Raw genomic sequence first — 19196 nt, forward strand, 5'->3', positions numbered from 1 at the left:
GAGGATGCCCTGGCACTAGATACGCGAAGTCAAAGACAACGCTAGTAGAGTCCTTCATGGGCTCCATCGCCTCCTTGATTCGTTTGCCACTTTAGAGAAAGGGAGCGCCTCATCGATGAGCACCGTCCCTTCGAACGATGCTTCGGGCACCATTTGATATAGGGGAAGTGCATGCACCATCAGCGGTGCCACCCTCCTCGCATGGTAGGCACCGATGATCCCTAACCCCTTCACACCCCTCTGCTTCGGAGTTTGGATGGCGGCGAGAAGGATGTTGAGTTGCTTCTTCCCCTTGCCCGGGACGCCCCACCCCCACGACCTTGGGGCCTCCAAGATGTAGCGCCCAGTGAAAGCTGGCAAGGGGGCGGCGGTGTCGTTCTTGATATAAAACCATTGCGAATGCCACCCTTTGTTGGAGGTGGACAAACGCATTAGCAGGTACATCCTCGATTGTTGTACAGGTGGATGCTGGCTGCACCCCACCACCACATGCAGCTCTTACTGCTCCGACCCACCTCTTCACCAGATTAACGGACAAAGATATACCACCTATAGGTTAAAGTGGGGATCGAATCCCTAAGAACCCCTCGCACAGAGCGACGAATGCCGCAATGTGCTGGATCCCGTTGGGGGTAAGGTGCTACAGTTCCACCTGATAATAGTCCAGCAATCCCCAGAAAAACAGATGGGCGAGCATGGCAAATCCTCGCTCATTGGAAGTGAGCAAAAGACATGATGTACCCTTCAGGTTGCTGCGGCTCCCCCTCACCGAGTAGTTGCCACTCCTCAGTGGCGGTCAACGGGCAAAGGAGGCCTCGGCGGATGAGGCCCTCCAGGCGCCAAAGGGAGATGTTGGATTTGTACCCCGGGTCCATTGCGACAATGGGAGCAGCACGGAGAAGAAGGCAATAGTGAGTTTGATGGCGGCAGCAGTGTGGGCGTAGGTGGCTAGGGCGATTGGTGGTGGAGGTTTAGACATGAAGGCAAGGGGGCGAAATAAGGAACCATGGGGGCAAACCCCATGGTTTTATAGGGGCGACGGATGTGAGAAGGGCAACCATCCGCCTCGATCTCTAGGCCTACCACGCGCACTGTTGCGTCATGTCATGGGACATGCACCCGCGATCCCTATCCTCTCCCACCAAAATTGCGCTAGACAGTTCGCCTTCCCAAAGCGACCGGACTCTTTTCCCACAAAGGGGATGAGGACGAGGAAAATCTCTTCTCTAATCCGTCTGGGCCCATAACGACCGGGGGTCGGCCCAAACCAACTCAATGGCCGCCCCAACGAAGGATGGGCCCACGAGAAACTAGAACTCAAAGATGCAAGCGTCACCAAGGCCTTCATCCACAGTCAAGACCTAGCCAGGCCAGAACTGAATAAAATTCCCACAAACGGAATACCATGATTCCCTTAAAAGAATCCTGTCGACAAAAAATCAAGTTCTTCAGCCTTACCCATGAAGGGTCCAATACTACCCCCTGGACGATTCTGTCCAAGTCACCCGGGGGCTCGGGGGCTACACCCATTGGGTGCGCTCGCGCGCACCCTCTAGCAAATTAACTCCGACGAAATTGAAAACACCCCCCAGATGATTCTGTCTGAATCGCCCGAAGGCTCGGGGGCTACAGCCGGGGACCTAACACTGGGGTACCCCAGGTGGTGGAACCGATAACCATCGAACATTAAAAACTTCTGGATGGACAAGGGCGCCGCTGCATTTCTTGCCCGAGTGACGGGAGTTTGGTTCTGCCTCGCCTAGACAGCCTTTGGGCTAGCTCCGCCTCGCCATAGAGCTTAGGGATTGACTCCACCTCGCCCGAGGGTTTAGGGATAGACTCCACCTTGCCCTACCCTCGAGGGTCAGCTTGGTCTCTCCTAGGGATAAGGGCCAGCTCTGCCTCACCTGAGAGCTTAGGGATTGACTCCACATTCGCCCGACCCCTAAGGGATGGGTTCAGTCTTGCCCAAGGGATAGGACTGGACCCCTGCCTCGCCCAAAGTCTGAGGGCAAACCTCACCTCACTCGATGTCCAAGGACTAGACTCCAGCCTCGCCCGATGTCTGAGGACTGAACCTTGCCTCACTCGATGTCCAAGGACTAGTTTTGTCTTGCCTGACAAACTCTCCCCATTCCTCATGATGATAGGTGCAAGGTAGGACAAGACGTTCGGGTCAACCATGGCTTCAAGGACCATACCCTATGCCTCGGTAGGAAAAGTACTGTCAGGGAACGATAGGATGGGTGCTCTAGACCCTCCTAGACATAGCAGAGTCTGAAAAGTGTTGTGGGTGCATGCTCTTCACCCTGTAGAGTTATAGGCGCCACCTTCAGCTCTAGGACATGGAACCCGACGAAGATGTACGACAACCACTATGTTCCAGGAAAGGACTCGCGTCCTCCACAAATGACTGAATGTGCGGTCGCCATGTTATGATCATAGGGGAACAGTGTCCGCTTCCCAGCCCCTCGGGTCCACTAGATCAGAGAGCTCGCTTCAGCCTTCAGAAGATCTTGCCCATAGCGCTACTCCAAACCCTAACCCTGCGTCCCTCTAACAGAGACTCATAGGAACCAGAAGGCATGCGGAGCAAGGCTGGGCGAGGCTCATAAGTCAAAACCACTATACCAAAGTCCATACCCTATGTGGGGGCAGTACTCTATAGCCATCCTAACATTCCACAGTGGCATCGACAGTAATGTAGGCGCTTATCATCCTTTTGCACCCACCGGAATGGACAACAAGGCTGGGTAGACGTGAACAACAAGGCTAGGTACCATACGCACCCTAGCCCTCTCACTTGTAAAGCCGTCCCCTTCATCTATAAAAGGGGATGCGCTTCCTCCAACAAAGGGACCGACTTTTGATAGCACAACACACAACACACACAGTCAAGCTGCTACCAAGCTCTTAGCATCCTTTGGACCCTTCCATCAGAGACTTGGGACCAGTCCCTCTCTCGATCATTTGTACCCCCTACTACAAACTATTCTTCAGTGCTAATAACACGAGTAGCAACAGAATGGACATAGGGACATTCAGCCCGAACTAGTATAAATCTTGTGTCCTTTAGTGCACCATCCGGGCCTAATGCGCATTACTATAAATTTACTTGCCGGTGCTTGTATGAAACATCGAATAAGAGGACACAATAGTTTATCCTATTTCGATCGTATTCAGTCCCTATGTCCAGCAGTTGATGATCCTTATACTCAAAAGCACCCAAAATCATGGGGTTACAACAGAGTCTAAAGAGATATTTGGTAGGGGGTTAGCTTAGTGCTAATCCTAAGGTTGCCTCACCGTTGGTGGTGTCTTCCCCTCATCAAAGAGGAGAAAGATGATTGGATGTGGTGGAGGAGCTCTCAGTGCCCCTCTCTGGGTTGCCTTGCTCTCGGTGCAGTGCGAAGACAGATGGAATGGAATGGAGTGTTTGGTGATTGATTGGGATCCTCTCCCCCTAGGTCTAACATTATCCCTTATATAACAAGATAGGTGGTGTTCATGGCGGTTTGGTGGAACTAGTATACGGTCTACATGCATCAGAGTCTAGGAGGGTCTTGCAGCGAGGCAGTCGTGGACCATGGTGATGTTGTGGAGCCAAAGAAGCCTTGGTCATCAGTTGAGATACTTTGTGCTGACACTCTGCATGTCAGGCTATGTTGGCTTGTACCTGCCTCCCCAGATGGACCTTCTAGAGTCTTCTTGGTGGCAAAGGAGGTCAGCTCCAGGTGCTGATGCATGAGCCCAAAAGACCCTAAGCCCCCAGAGGCCGAGGGAAAGCATTGTCTTCTTATGTCATGCCTCGGGCATGACCATGTTGGGGGAGTAGTTTATAGGGCCATGCCTAGGGCTGCTGCACTACGGAGCCCTAGAGCATTGATAGCTTGGGGCTTGTCTTCTTGTGCCAGGGCCTTTGAGGCCGAGGGAAAGCATTGTCTTCTTGTGTCATGCCTCAGGCATGACCATGTTGGGGGAGTAGTTTATAGGGCCACGCCTAGGGGCACTGCGCTAGGGAGCCCTAGAGCATCGATAGCTCAGGGCTTGTCTTCTTGTGCTAGGGCCTTGGCTAGCATCAGTTAGCTAGGTAGGAGCCATGGGCTGGGCTCAGATGTGTCGTAGATCGAGAGCCTGCGGGTCAGGCGAGCCCCTGAGCCCCAGGTGGAGGTTGTGGCCATGTCAGGCTTGTTTGGGTCTCTTTGCTAGAGGGTGCGCTCGAGTGGGCCTGATGGGCATAGCCCTCAAGCTCCTAGGTGATCCTAAAGGGGTTGGTCGGGGGTCTTCTTTGGTTGGGAAGCATTGAACCCGAGGCTTAACATACCCATATATTAGGATCTCATTAGATGGATTCTATCTCCAACCTTGGTAGTGATGCTAAGAAATGCCAACAAGCATTTCTGGTGCCGTTGCCAGGGAGGGCATAGGTTAAAAGAATCTAGTAGGACATGATCATGATCACATGCATGTAATGAGACATAGTTTATGTAGGCTAACTCTGCTTGTTTTCCTCCTATTGTGGATGAAAATATGATAGTTTGTGACTAGTTACAACTAGCCAAAAAACTACATGAACTATCTGGAGGCACTCCTAAGGAAGAGCCGGTCTCATACCACTTCTTCTGCTACTCCACCGGTAGTACACCATCTGCTACTACAGCTATGGCCAAGTCACTCCGCAACTACTCCACCCTCTGTTGTTGCCAACATGCCCGTTGGCCCCAGTTGTTGTAACACCCTAGTGTTTAGCATTGCATTTGGTACTTGCATTTCATGAGCACAAGCATCATCCAAGCATTCATGCGCATGAGCATATGGAATTTCATCTTAATCTTTACATATTATCACATGTGATGTTTATTATATACACTGCATATGCTTGGGACCATGTGTGGCCAATGCAATAGATAGTCGTGGAGTCACAAAAACACCTTAGACATATTTAGGATGGTAAATGGAACAATATTTTTATACATGACATGGGCCAACTTTGCTTCTAAGTCCTAGTTTACTCATGATGTCATTTTTTCATGATCGTACTTTGACCAAAGTTGAACTATATAACATAGAATGTTTGCATGGCAGTGCACCCTTAATAAAAGTTGTAGTTCTTAGCAAGGGTAACAAACTTTATTCAAGGGTGATGAGCTAATTCAGTGCCTAACATAGTAAAAAATAGCTCCAAAGTAGCAATCAAATGTTGTTTAGGGACTTAGAAATTTTGCTAAGTCTAAAGCTAGTTTTTTGTTTCAAAGTAGCTTATTTTGGAGAATTGTAGTTTAAAAACCATGGCAAATTAGAGGAAGCTTTCTAAAGCAAAGTTGGAGAGTACATGTAGCTCTACATTTCCTATTAAGGGGGTTTTCACCAACTCAAGCTTGTTTGGGAGTTACATGTGCTTGAAGTTGCTCCATCAGTCAGCCATCGCCGGCCTAAAACTGAGCAGCATGATTGTAGTAGTGGCCAACCTAGTGCTAGGCCATGTGCGTCATGTGGCGGCCACTCACCTAACATTGGCCTAGCCAATTAGGCCAGCAAGGGGAGAAAAGGGAGGCAAAGCCACTGCGCTCGCTCATTCTCACTCTCTCACTCTATTTTCTCCCTCTCACTAGCTCACCGACTGGAGCCGTGCTCACCATCGCTGCCACACACCTCTGCAGCACTCGTGCGCCACCACCACCTCACCTCTATCCAACCCATCACATGCATAGCTTCACCATGAGCCACTCTACCTCCCCAACCCACCATACCCACTGTTTTGAGCCCTAGGTAATGCGACATTTCATGTCGCCGTTGCCGCCATGGCCATGGAGCGCCACTGAGCTCTAAGCTCACTGTGACTAGCCCTATCCATTGCTCCTCCTACCTCTTTCTCCCTAGGTCCATCATCGCCTTAGGTCATAGATGCTCACATCGTCGTTTATTTAGCCGCTACCGTTGCCACCACGTGGGAACGCACCACCGCACCAAGCGTGCCCGCCATGGCTATGAGCTGAAGCTCACCATGGTCGACCCTCGCAAGACACCGCCTTCCCCCTCCTGTCTTTGTTTCTGAGCCGCCATGAACCCTAGTGCCTACCTCAAAGACGGAGACCTATCACTGACCACCTGACTCACTGAAACGGCATGCACCACACTGCCATGCTCTCGCCGCTATGCCGCCATGCACGTGCCCGAGCTCACCGGCGCTTTGCCGAACCCTAACCCTAGCTGTAGGTCATTAAGTAGGTCACCCAAAAGTCTTAACCGAAGCTTGAGAGAGCTTAGCTTTGCCAAGAACTGGCAACAGCACCACCGCACACCTCCACCATGCTACCATGCTCACCGCTGCCGTGTCTAACCAGTCGTAATCGGCTCAACCACCTACACCACTAGACACGGGTTGACAAGGGGAGCACTGATGGTGGTGGTGGTTTCAGTCGGATACCTCACCATCGGTGAGTTCTCACCGATCAAATGTCGTGCCCTGCCTCGATCTCACTGGTGTGTGGGTCCATTGACCCATGGGGCCTAGCTGTCGGTGCCTGGGTGTGCTGTGTCGGGTGTACATAACATTTAGGGTTTTGTTTGTTTTCTTTATTCTTTTCAAGTTTTGAATGCAAACTTTGGAAATTCATAACTAGAGCTAAGGTTGTCGCATTCGAGTGAACCAAATTTTGTTGGATTCATCATGAACTGTACTATTTGACAAAAAATATGAAACTTGATGTTTGGAGTAGTTTTCTATGTGAATTAAATTAAGTTGTTTAAGTGCTTTTAAAATGGCCTTTGTCTTGTAAAATGCATAACTTGAGTTACCGAGGTGCTAAAAATGTGATTCCAATTTTTTTAGTATTGTGTCGATATGCTCTAACTAGGAAAAATACTAAACCTACAGTAGGCATACTGGAAATATGGTCTACCTATTTAACCTTGATTAATTGCTAGTTTCTAGTGAAAATAAATGGGGTAAAAATACATAACTTATGATCATGCAAATGTTTACACAGTGTTATGGTGTTAGGATGAAAATAAGAAAAATATGAAATCTGTTGTTTGACACTTTTCACTAGGCTAAGCTATTTTTGCTAAAATAAGCCTATGCAACTTGTCATTTTTGTACAGGTGGTTATGCTTAATCAAATGGTGTGAAATTTGTATAGTAGACTACTGGGGTCATATGTAAGCTACTATAATTTTCTCAGAATTTATTGAGCATTGGAAATATTTATCCTTTAAATCACCCTATTATATAAGGAAATTAATAAATTATATAAATAAATTAGTTGGGCTTGACTATGATGTTTTCTATGGTGCTTGTGATGCATATGATTTGTTGAGATGAATAGTTGTGCTTAGAAGTAATTGGTGATATGCAGCTAGATAATTATTCCTTATAATTCAACTAGATGGCTGCATGAGTAGTTTCTATTGTGGTGACAAATTCATGATGATAATGTCCTCTTCTATAAAACTTGTTAATAACAACATTGTAGATAACTTGCTCATCTAGCTTTTCCTAAAATTTCATAGTCACAGGCCTAATGGTTTAATAGTTATAGCAGTTAGAAGTCTGCTGTCAGATTTGCTTGTCCTCTGGACAGATCTAAAAGATTGAATTGTTTGACCTAGACAGCTATAGAATCACCTTAAGATGATTAAAGGAAAGTTATAGGCAATTTTATATCCTTTCCATAAAGTCCAAGATCATGTTATGTGGGTATATAAAACTCCAGTTATGGTAAAAAAAAGTAGCTGCTATCTTGCAGGCCCAAAAATGCTTTAAATGGATGTTTGTTTAGTTACTAGAGAGGAGATATGCACCTACACACTAAAAGAAAGTTAATCTTGTTATCACCATAATACCTTGTTGTTAAGGACATTTATGTTTATGCATCATATCATATCATCCATGTCATTACCTGTTTATTCTTGGATCTTTATTTTGCGCTCATGCATATAGGATCGCCAGAAGGAATCACACTCTTGGAGTTTGAGGCAAAGGAGGAGGAGAATCAGGAGGCACCACCGTAGGTAGCTCCCAAAAGCGAGGAGCAAGCTCCTGAGGAATTAGCAGAGTGCCCCGATCATAGGCCTACCTCCTTTCTGAAAGGCATGCCTTGGAGCATTTTAATCCTCCTATGTTTTATACAATATCACTTGAGACCTTTATGTTTGATGCATTTGGTTCTAAGAGTTGATTGGAAACACTTGTTGCATAGAACTACCTTGTCTAGAAATATACCTTGAACTCTATGTAGGGCTAGGATCAAAAATATGCTTAGCCATGCTTAGATGGGTAGAAGTCGGTTGATTTCATGTCACTTGCGAGATATAGGTGCATACCGGAGCACGGTTGGCTATATTTGCTACCGTAGAAAATACTCATGGGATGTTATCATGTGCAGACCGACTAGGATCTTATATGCAATGGTGTTGGGTTGGCTATGTTGGTCCCGTCCGTGTTGATTAAGGACCATTCCTTTGTTGGCACTTCTTTCGAGATTGAACGCATGCCTCTCACTTAGCTGGCCGGATAACTCGTTTCGATCATGAAGCCGAGTAGCTCAAATTAGGCCGGGCCTCATTCTATCAAAGTGTGCACACTAGAGGTAGTAAGGATGTGCGGGGAGCCAGACGTGAGCCCAAGGCCAAGGTAGTCCTGATCGTCTTGGCAACCGGTAGAGTCCTAGATTGTGCGGCGCTGATTGAACCCATGAAATGTGTACCTGAGTTGTACCAAAGGTGACCTATGGCTATCATGTCTAGTAGACCTAGGTTTGTGTTAGGAATACTACCCAGCTAGTTGCAACTGATTCAAATCGCCGTCTCTCCCAGATAGTGAGAAACTTTACTAGCTCCAACATCGTAGTAACTAGATTATGGAATATGATGGTTATGCTAAACATAGAATTATTACACCTGCTATGGTTACTATTGTTATGCTACTAAATGATATACCACATGTTTGGCATAGGTTGTTGCTAATCTAGAGATTAATAGCTATAATTAACTTGATGACTGAATTATACAATGTATAGCTGAATTAGTGGCTTTTATGCAAAATGTTGTCAAGCTAGCTCCACTTATAAAGCCTTGCATGATCCTTGGAGTCACTTTATTTTTGGTTTATGATGGTTAAGTCTAGCTGAGTACCTTCTTGTACTCAGGGTTTATTCCCCACTTGTTGTAGGTAACACAGTCTTTCATGGCTATTGTAAGAATTGCTTCTGTCCCGCTGTGGATGAGGAGTAGGCCCCGGGCAAGGTGCTTCTATTTATATATCTAATCTATGATGCTTTTGTGGGTTGTGATCATAGACTAGCAAGTATTTGAACAATTGTGTGAGATGTTGGTTTAAAAACTACTTTGCTTCTGCTACTACTTTATTGGAACTTGGTTTGTAATAACTTTAATCGCACTCTGATGGATGGTGATGTATTTGTGAACTCTATCTAATATGTGGCATGTATGTTGAATCATGTACGATCTTGGTTGTATGTTGACAATGAATCAAGACCCATCATGGTACTTGATGGACTACCGAGTTTATATGGGTTCAAGTATGAAAGTGTGACCGCTCTGATGGTTGCCATTGTACTCATGCTCTTATAAATTGGATGGTTCTATTACAGCTAGCATCGAAGCAAGATTTAACATTATTTGCCACATGTGTATTTAAAACAAAGGTTTTTGTTTTCCAAAACTAGTTTTTGGCAACTTATAGTTATATATACATAGGTGTCCAAATCTGAAATTTAAATCTAAGGTGTGCCAGTGATCATTTCCCTTATGCCCAGTTAAGGATTTCAGGTGGCTAAATAGGTACTAACATGGGGTTTTTTATTTCGTCGTCCATACGGCATGCTATTGTATGTATGGATCAAATGCCTCTATGCCCAAGGTAAGATGATGAGTGGCATGACTGCAAGTTGTGAGCGTGCGGTCTAAGGGGAGAGGTAGCTTTGATACTGAAGTATATATATGTCTCACACATATACTAAGGTATTTAATTGTGGGTTTGCTTTGATATGACTATATACACATATTTATATGTGTGTATGGGACGTATTTACTTTTAGGTAGCTTTGATATGGAAGTATATATATATATATATATGGGTATATATATGGAAGTATTTAGCTTGCAACATAGAGCCTAGATTTTCATTTCTGCTTGTACAATTATGGGGCTAGGCTGAAATGAAATTCTTGTGTAGGTACGCTAACAACAAAATGTGTAGCCCAACTAGTTACGTTATTTATGAGAGAACATATGTATGCCACCGTGTATGCCGCTAGAAGTTTCAAATTTCCAAAGTTTGTGAGGATGTATGGAACGTGCATGCATCATGATAAAGCATTCATTACATACTTGCATTGTTCCTACCCTTATAAGTTTTTTATTCGGTTAAGTAACTCTTTTCTATTATAATGTTGTTCTCATGAGAGTTGCACCATTTTGCTACAGATGATAGCCTATTATCCACTAGAAGGGAATGAGGCATTCTTGGGTATCTTTGGCACACCTGCCTTGCCCTGGAGACTAAGCCTCCTATCTTTAAAGGGGCAGAAGAACCGCTCTAGACTGATGAGTAGTTGAACACTATTGAACAAAAGTTCCATCTGTTGAGGGTCACCAAAATGATGAAGGCCGAGTATGGATCGCATCAACAGCAGGGGCCTGTAGGTATCTGGTGGACTCATTATTTGTCTGCCTTACCTATAGGAGCAAATGTTACCTGGGAGCAATTCACATCAACCTTTAGAGGGCATCATATTCCCCCAGGGCTGACACGTATGAAGGCAGCCGAGTTCATGAAGCTAACCCAAGGGACCAAGACTCTTACAGAGTATATGCATGCCTTTAATAACTTGTCCTGCTATGCCTCAGAATTTGTTGATACAGAGGCAAAGACAATTGAAAGTTTTAAGAGATGCCTCAACACTAAGTTGATGAAAACAATGGCTAACTCCAAATGTGCTACATACAATGACTTCGTCAGTGATACCCTAACATAGGAAAACTAGAACAACCTACGTGAAGTAGCAAAATGCCTCAAGCGAAATGCTGAGGTGGGTGCCTCAGGCTCATCTTAGTCAAGGGCTTCCATGGTAGCAAGGCCGCAATTCTGTCCCCCAGCACCTAAGTTTAGGCCTCCCTAGAACAACACCCAGTCTAGCCGACCTTAGAAGGTATTTCGCAAGGCATTCACCATTGCCCTACCTAAGGGTAACATAGGCCAAGGAAGCTCAACAGGGCCAAGAAGTAACCATCCATGCTTCAATTGCAATCATATAGGCCATAGGTCTAAGGAGTGCCCTTATCCCAAGAAGAGTGGAAATCAAAACCAGGGTAACCAAAAGTAGGCCAATTCTAAGGCACGTCCTAGGCATGTGCACTATACAGCTATGGAGGAAATTCCCATAGTGAAAGTTGTTACAGCTAGTATGTTCCTTGTAACCAAACACCCCACACTTGTTTTATTTGATTCTGGAGCTACACATTCATTTATGAGTCAGACATTTGCATCTAAGCATGATCAGAAGATAGTGGTTGTAGACAAGGGTGGTTATAGTATAAGTTCAGCTGGGCTAGTATTTCCACAAACCAATTAGTCAGAGATGTACTCATCTCCATACAAGAGCAGGAGTACACTATGGATCTTATAGTACTGCTAGGATTAGCCATAGATGTGATATTGGGCATGAAATGGATGAGTGGGCATGAAGTTCTTATCGACACATCCACTCAAACTATTATGTTGAATAATCCAAAGGGGATGGTGCTTTCCTAGTGCCACTTCCTAGAAGTTTTGATCTTCAAAACTTGTCTTGTGCCATCCAAACCACTACTCTCTGTGATATTCCTATAGTTTGAGAGTTTCCATATGTATTTCTAGATGAGTTGCCTGGTTTGCCACCAAATAGGGATGTGGAGTTTAAGATTGAGTTAGTGCTAGGTGCAACACCTATCTCAAGAAGACCCTATAGGATGCCACCCAATAAGTTAGCTAAACTCAAAATTTAGCTACAAGAGCTTTTGGACAAAGGTATCATTCGATCTAGTTCATCTCCCTAGGGTTGTCCAGCCTTGTTTGTGAAGAAAAAGGATAAATTGTTATGGATGTGTGTGGACTATAGGCTGCTTAATGCCGTAAACATTAAGAACAAGTACCCTTTGCCTCATATTGATATTTTGTTTGATCAATTGGCAAGAGCAAAGGTATTCTCTAAGATCAATTTGAGATCAAGCTGCCACCAGATTAAGATTAGGCCAGATGATGTAGCTAAAATAACTTTTTCCACTAGGTATGGCCTATATGAGTACATGGTTATGTTTTTTGGACTGACAAATGCTCCTACCTACTTCATGTATTTGATGAATTTGGTATTCATGCCCGAGCTTGACCAGTTCATGGTCATGTTTATCGGTGATATCTTGATTTACTCTGAGAATGAGGTAGATCATGCAGAGCATCTAAGAGTTGTCTTGTCTAGGCTGAGAGAGCATAAATTGTATGCAAAGTCTAGCAAGTGTGAATTTTGGCTGAACAAAGTACCTTTCTTGAGTCATATATTATATGAAGCTAGAATCTTTGTAGATCCATCTAAAGTACAAGAGGTCGTGGATTAGAAGGCCCTAACTTTGGTTCATGAAGTTTAGAGTGTTCTAGGGCTAGCAGGCTATTATCGTCGTTTGATTCCAGTTTTTTCCAAGATAGCTAAGCCCATGACTAGATTGCTTCAGAAGGATGAAAAGTTTAATTGGACCCTCGAGTGTGAGGCTGCTTTTCACACTCTATGAACCTTGCTAACCACTATTCCTATTCTAGCACAACCCAACATTGAAAAGCTTTTTGATGTGTTTTGTGATGCATCAGGTACAGGTTTGGGGTTTGTGCTCATGCAAGAAGGTTGAGTTATTGCCTATGCTTCTTGGTAGTTGAGAAGGCATAAAGTCAACTATCCTACACATGATTTAGAGCTTGCCGCAGTTGTCCATGCATTGAAGATACGGAGACATTATTTGTTGGGAATTGTATGTCACATATACACTGATCACAAAAGTCTCAAATACATCTTCACTCAACCTAAACTAAACATGAGACAGTGTAAATGGTTAGAGTTGATTAAGGACTATAATTTGGAAGTGCACTATTATCTAGGAAAAGCCAATGTTGTAGCAGATGCACTTAGTCAGAAATCTCATTGTAACAACTTGGAAGCCTTATTGGAAGATGGGTTTAATCTATTCCATCCTGTTGCGCTACACAACATCACTATCAGTTGTTCACTTGAGAGCAAAATCATAGAACTATAGAAGATAGATGTAGGTGTGTTTCACATAAAGAGAAAGATGAAGGAATAGGAAACCAAACATTTTAGGTTAGATGAAAGAGGTGTGCTATGGTTCAAGGACCGACTTGTGGTACCGAAAGACCATGAACTTAGAAATCAAATTTTATATGAAGCTCGTTCATCCAAGTTATCTATCCATCCGGGTAGTAGCAAAATGTATCAAGATTTGAAAACCCATTTTTGGTGGACAAAGATGAAGAAGGAAATTGTAGCCTACATTGCTAGGTATGATGTATGTAGCTGAGTGAAGGCAGATCATCTAAAACCTAGTGGACCGCTCCAGCCATTGTCCATTCTAGGCTGGAAATGGGAAGAAATAAGTATAGACTTTATTATAGGCCTCCCACAGACACAACAAGGTCATGATTCTATATGGGTCATTGTAGATTGCCTCACCAAGTCGGCACATTTTGTACCGGTTAACCCAAAGTATAACACTGGGAAGTACATAGAGCTATATGTTTCTTAGGTCATGAGACTACATGGGGTACCAAGGACATAATCTCAGATTGGGGACCATAGTTTATAGCTCATTTTTTTGGAACACTTGCACAAGGCCATGGAACTAAACTAATCAGAAGTTCGGCATACCATCCACAAACCTCTGGGTAGACCGAACGAGTGAACCAGATCTTGGAAGATATGTTGATAGCTTGTGTTATATCCTCCAATGGATCATGGAAGAAGTGGTTACCTCTCATAGAATTCTCGTACAATCATAGTTATCAAGAGAGTATCAAGATGGCTGCTTTTGAAATACTTTCTGGCCAAAAATGTAGAACTCCTTTGAACTAGGTAGATCATAGGGAAAGGAGGTACTACGATATCAATTTTGTTAAAGAAGCCGAAGAACAAGTGCATATTATCCAACAACACATCAAAGCAGCCCAAGCCTGACAAAAGAGTTATGTTGATAAAAGAATAAGATCCCTAACCTTTGAAGTGTGAGATTATGTGTACTTAAAAGTTTCACCCATAAAGGGTGTGTAGAGATTTGGAGTAAAAAGGAAGCTTGCACCCAGATATGTAGGACCATATCAGTTTATCGACCGAAAGGGAAAGGTCACCTACAAGTTGCAACTTCACCTAGAGATGAGTACTATTTTTAATGTCTTTCATGTCTCTTAGCTGAGAAAATGTCTTCGTGTACCTAATGAAGCCATTGATCCCACCAATATTAAGCTCCAATCATATTTGACTTATGAAGAGAAACCAATCTGAGTGCTAGAAGAAATGGAAAGAGTAACCCAGAGCAAAGTCATTAAGTTCTACAAGGTGTTGTGGAATAACCACAGTGAACAAGATGCCACATGGAAACGAGAAGATTATCTAAGTGAGGTTTATTCTGCCTTTTATGAAAAATGGTAGGTCTTTCAAATCTTGGGATGACATTTCTATAAGGCGGAGGGTCTGTAGCACCCTAATGTTATGCATTGCATTTGGCACTTGCATTTCATGAGCACAAGCATCATCCAAGCATTCATGAGCATGAGCATATGGAATTTCATCTTAATCTTTACATATTATCACATGTGATGTTGATTATATACATGCATATGCTTGTGACCATGTGTGACCAATGCAAGAGATGGTTGTGGGGTCACAGAAACACCTTAGACATATCTAGGATGGTAAATGGAACAATGTTTGTATTCATGACATGGGCCAACTTTGCTTCTAAGTCCTAGTTTACTCATGATGTCATTTTTTCATGATCCTACTTTGACCAAAGTTGAACTATAGCATAGATTGTTTGCATGGTAGTGCACCCTTAATAAAAGTTGTAGTTCTTAGCATGGGTAACAAAAATTATTTAAGGGTCATGAGCTAATTCAGTGCCTAACATAGTCAAAAACAGCTCCAAAGTAGCAATCAAATGTTGTTTAGGGACTTAGAAATTTTGCTAAGTCTAAAGTTGGTTTTTTATTTCAAAGTAGCTTAATTTGGAGCATTGCAGTTTGAAAACCTTGGTGAATTAGAGGAAGCTTTCTAAAGCAAAGTTGGAGAGTACATGTAGCTCTACATTTCTTATTAAGGGGTTTTTCACCAACTCGAGCTCATTTGGGAGTTACATGTGCTTGAAGTTGCTCCATCAGTTGGCCATCATCGGCCTGAAACCAAGCAGTAGTTGCGCAGCAATGGCCAACCAGCGTTAGGCCACACGCGTTGTCGCACCCAATTTTGCATAGCCAAATCAAGTACTCATATATGTGTGCCTAGGATATCCAAACACACACATACCATCAAATTGTAATAATATCAAAGTAAAGTACTTTGTTATATCGCATATCTCATCATAATGTTATCACATAGTCTTGCTCATTGGCAACATTATTACACAAGCGGAATAACTAGCCCAAACTGCCACAGGGACTCCAATTGGTGAACATCATCCTAGTAGTCCAGGACATCCTCCAAAAACTCTTCATATGTATTATCTGTTACCCATCCGAGATTTTCATTGAATGTAAAGCAAGTGTAAGCTCATCGTGCTTAGCAAGTATATCAAAGTTAGACACAGTTTGACTGTGGTTCGCAATTTTAGTTGTTCTAGTTTTAGCATCCTGAATCACTACTTTAGTGAATAATCCCAACCCATTTGGTAGTAGTGAATAATCAAGATTATATCAATTCCCAACCATCCTTAGTAACCCCTAATCATGAAGGATCTAGATCGCTCGTATCCATGAGCGCAACTATTATAACAGGTTAAATATTTCTGCAGAAATTATACAACTTTACCCACCATGCCATGATTCCCAATGTCGGTGTTTACAAAGCCCTCAACACCTGTACCTAGGAAGTGTGGCAAGGTTTCACTATGTAACCCTTTGCTAGTCGCACTAACAAGTCATAGCTACTAAGGTTTCAGCCATCTAGCCATATATGGCCCTCCTCTAGGAGTGGTATTGTGGTCGTGGCACGGTACACACACCCTAGCAAGAAAGGAAACATACCAACTAGTGCCCCCCTCTTGCCCTTACGCAAAGCTATGGATGAGCTAGTATAATCTAGTTAATAGATTAAAGTCAGAGCCATATGACACTCGGGGTTGTATGAAACCTCCTAGGTGGCCGCTTCAGCATTAAGTCCTTATGAAGAGGCACTAGAGCACTTAACCCCGCACTCTAGCCCCCTAATTGTTGCTAAAAAGCTCCATTTTATCACATTGCATAATACCTTTAGTCATGTTTAACAATTACTTTATGTTGAGCGCTGCAGCATCTATGCAAAATGCATCCCAAATCATAGGTAACAAGGATATGTGGTACAAGCAATAATCTAGGTAAAGTCCTTAAAGGTAATTCAAATTTAGACACATGCATGAATATGAATTGTAAAGTTCATAGGTACAAGGGGCCTTTTCTACACTTGCCTTCCTCAAAGTTATCCTCTGGGTACTGCTGGTCACCCTACTGATCCTTAGTCACCTCGAATTGATCACCCTCTAAACGTGTTCCAATTCACTAATCAAGCATCCAATCCAATCATTACATGCATACAAATAGACTTCTATTAGAATAGTACACCAAATAGTAAAACACATAGATTGAAAAGCTTATAAAACTATTCTACGTACTGCTACGAACAAGTGAGCAAAAGAATCACTCAAATCAAATTTAAAACACAAAAGTTATGCATGAAATAATGTTCCAATGGCATTTCTAGAAATAAACCAAACTTATTTTTGAATTAAAACAATTAAAATCAGAATTTAAACTTATTATGGATGGCACGCACTATTTCCTAAAACTATAGGGTCTAAAACGAATAAAAATAGGACTAGAAAGTAACTCTTTTGAACTGAACTGGACTATGGGTTGATTCACTAGAAACTGAGGGGTTAAACTAAAAAAGAACCCAGTGGGTCGTAGTTGACCACGTCGCCAGCTTACTGGACAGCCATGTGGCCTACTCTGGTTAGCACGGTGCACCACGTGTGCATGGGTGCGCGCTGGCATGGCGCTGTGGGCTGAGTCCACAGCTTGACGGTGGACCGGTTACACATTCTGAACCAGTATGTGATCTTAGCCGCTGATCAAATAATGAACAGTGAGGAATGAACGGGAGATTCCCCCACCACTACACTATGTCTCCGATGAGCCCACCATGGCCGGTGGTGAGCCGTGCGCCACGGTGAATGCTGGTATGGTGTTCTAGACCACCCCAGATCTAACCAAACACATAGGAATGACGTACATGCACTCATGATCATGCTTGGGTACCGAAACTAGGACGGGGAGCTCATCGAGGCGACGGTCCCCATGGCGGGGCCATCGCTGGTGCGACTGGAGCTTGCTGATACGGTGCTCTGGGGGTCATTCAAAGGAATGGGGGCATGGGAAGATGGAGCAGCTCACCGTGAGTCCGACAGAGGTGGTCGCGGCGTCCAGGAGAGCTCCAAGGATTTGGGTCGATGGTGACAGCGAACTAGAGAGAGAACAGGGCGCGAGTGAGGGTGAATCCGAGCAGTGGGTTACCTAAATGAAGAGGTGAGGTTACCTATGTCTCTGGTGGGGTATGATGGAGCTCTCAGGTGCATCGGCGTCATCAATTGGGCACTGGAACGGCGGATTATGAGCGGCAGTGAGAGCTCGAACGAGGATGGGAAAAGGAGAGAGGGAGGGGTTGTGGTAGAACCTCCTAAATTATAGGACCCACATGCACTTGTCACTGTCCAATGACCTTTGACAACTATGCATATGTTCTTGGTAAATTAAGAAGTCTGTCGGGTGTCCTTGGGGAACCCCGAATCATCCATGATTTCTGAGAAGGATCACATTACAGAGTCATTGTAGTATTACAACATTTATTCAAATATATACATCAAAGTAAAATAGCAGAAGTCTTACGATAACTTAATTTACAAACCAGTTGTTTCAAACCTTACAAACTAAGTTCGATAATTATTACAAACCATAGTAGTAGTGGAGTGACATAATTAACATAAACGTAACACACAAAATAAGCATCCTACCCAAGGATCACACATTCACTTATCATCATCGACAAGAACAACAGTCATGCAGCAAGGTCCAAAACAGACCTGCTCATGAGGCTCACCTGCAACAAGGGTCAATGAATCCTAAGAACAAAAGTACTCAACAAGACTTAACCAAAATAAAAACTGAGAAGAATCAGGAATGTAGGCTCAGCGATTCATGGTATGGCTTTAGCAATGATCAAAGTTCTTTTGTGTAAAAGCTCTTTACAAAATTTCAGTATTTCAATATTTAAACTTCATAAGAACAATATATGAATCTGCCATGATCCGTAATGAGATCATGAACTTCATATCAAACTCTTTCTCAAATCTAGCTCCAGTTTCAGTTATTAACTATGATGATGAATAGTGAGTTAAGTCTCCATAACTGAGGAGCAATGACGATTCGAACTGATTATTAATCTAGCTGGGGATTCTAGACCATATGACATATGCAGGTCCCCGACTTACATATATTAACCTACCCTCGGATCTTCTAAAATAAGAACGGGTCTGCGCCACCCGAGAATACAATACTCCACCAATCCAGCCCATTGCCATGTGGGTACATGCTATTCCCACCATCTCTCCACTCTCAGTGCGCGAGTAACCATTCTCGTAATAGAATAGCCAAGTTAAGGCTTACCAGAGTATATGGTTAGTACTACAAAGTCTCATCTCATGCAATTCAACAACAGACGGACCTTAATCGACACAGGCGGAAAGAAGCTGCTCACAAGACCTCCATGTCTTGTGGCTCTCACACACTGAGTCCGCTCGGTCTAGATTTATTACTTCCATGCTCATATCTCATGATAACATAAGTAACCAAAGATCCATTTAAAATTCTCAGGTGATAGGTAATCACCCGA

This window comes from Miscanthus floridulus, chromosome 8 (genome assembly GCF_019320115.1).
Source record: "Miscanthus floridulus cultivar M001 chromosome 8, ASM1932011v1, whole genome shotgun sequence".
NCBI lineage: Eukaryota > Viridiplantae > Streptophyta > Magnoliopsida > Poales > Poaceae > Miscanthus > Miscanthus floridulus.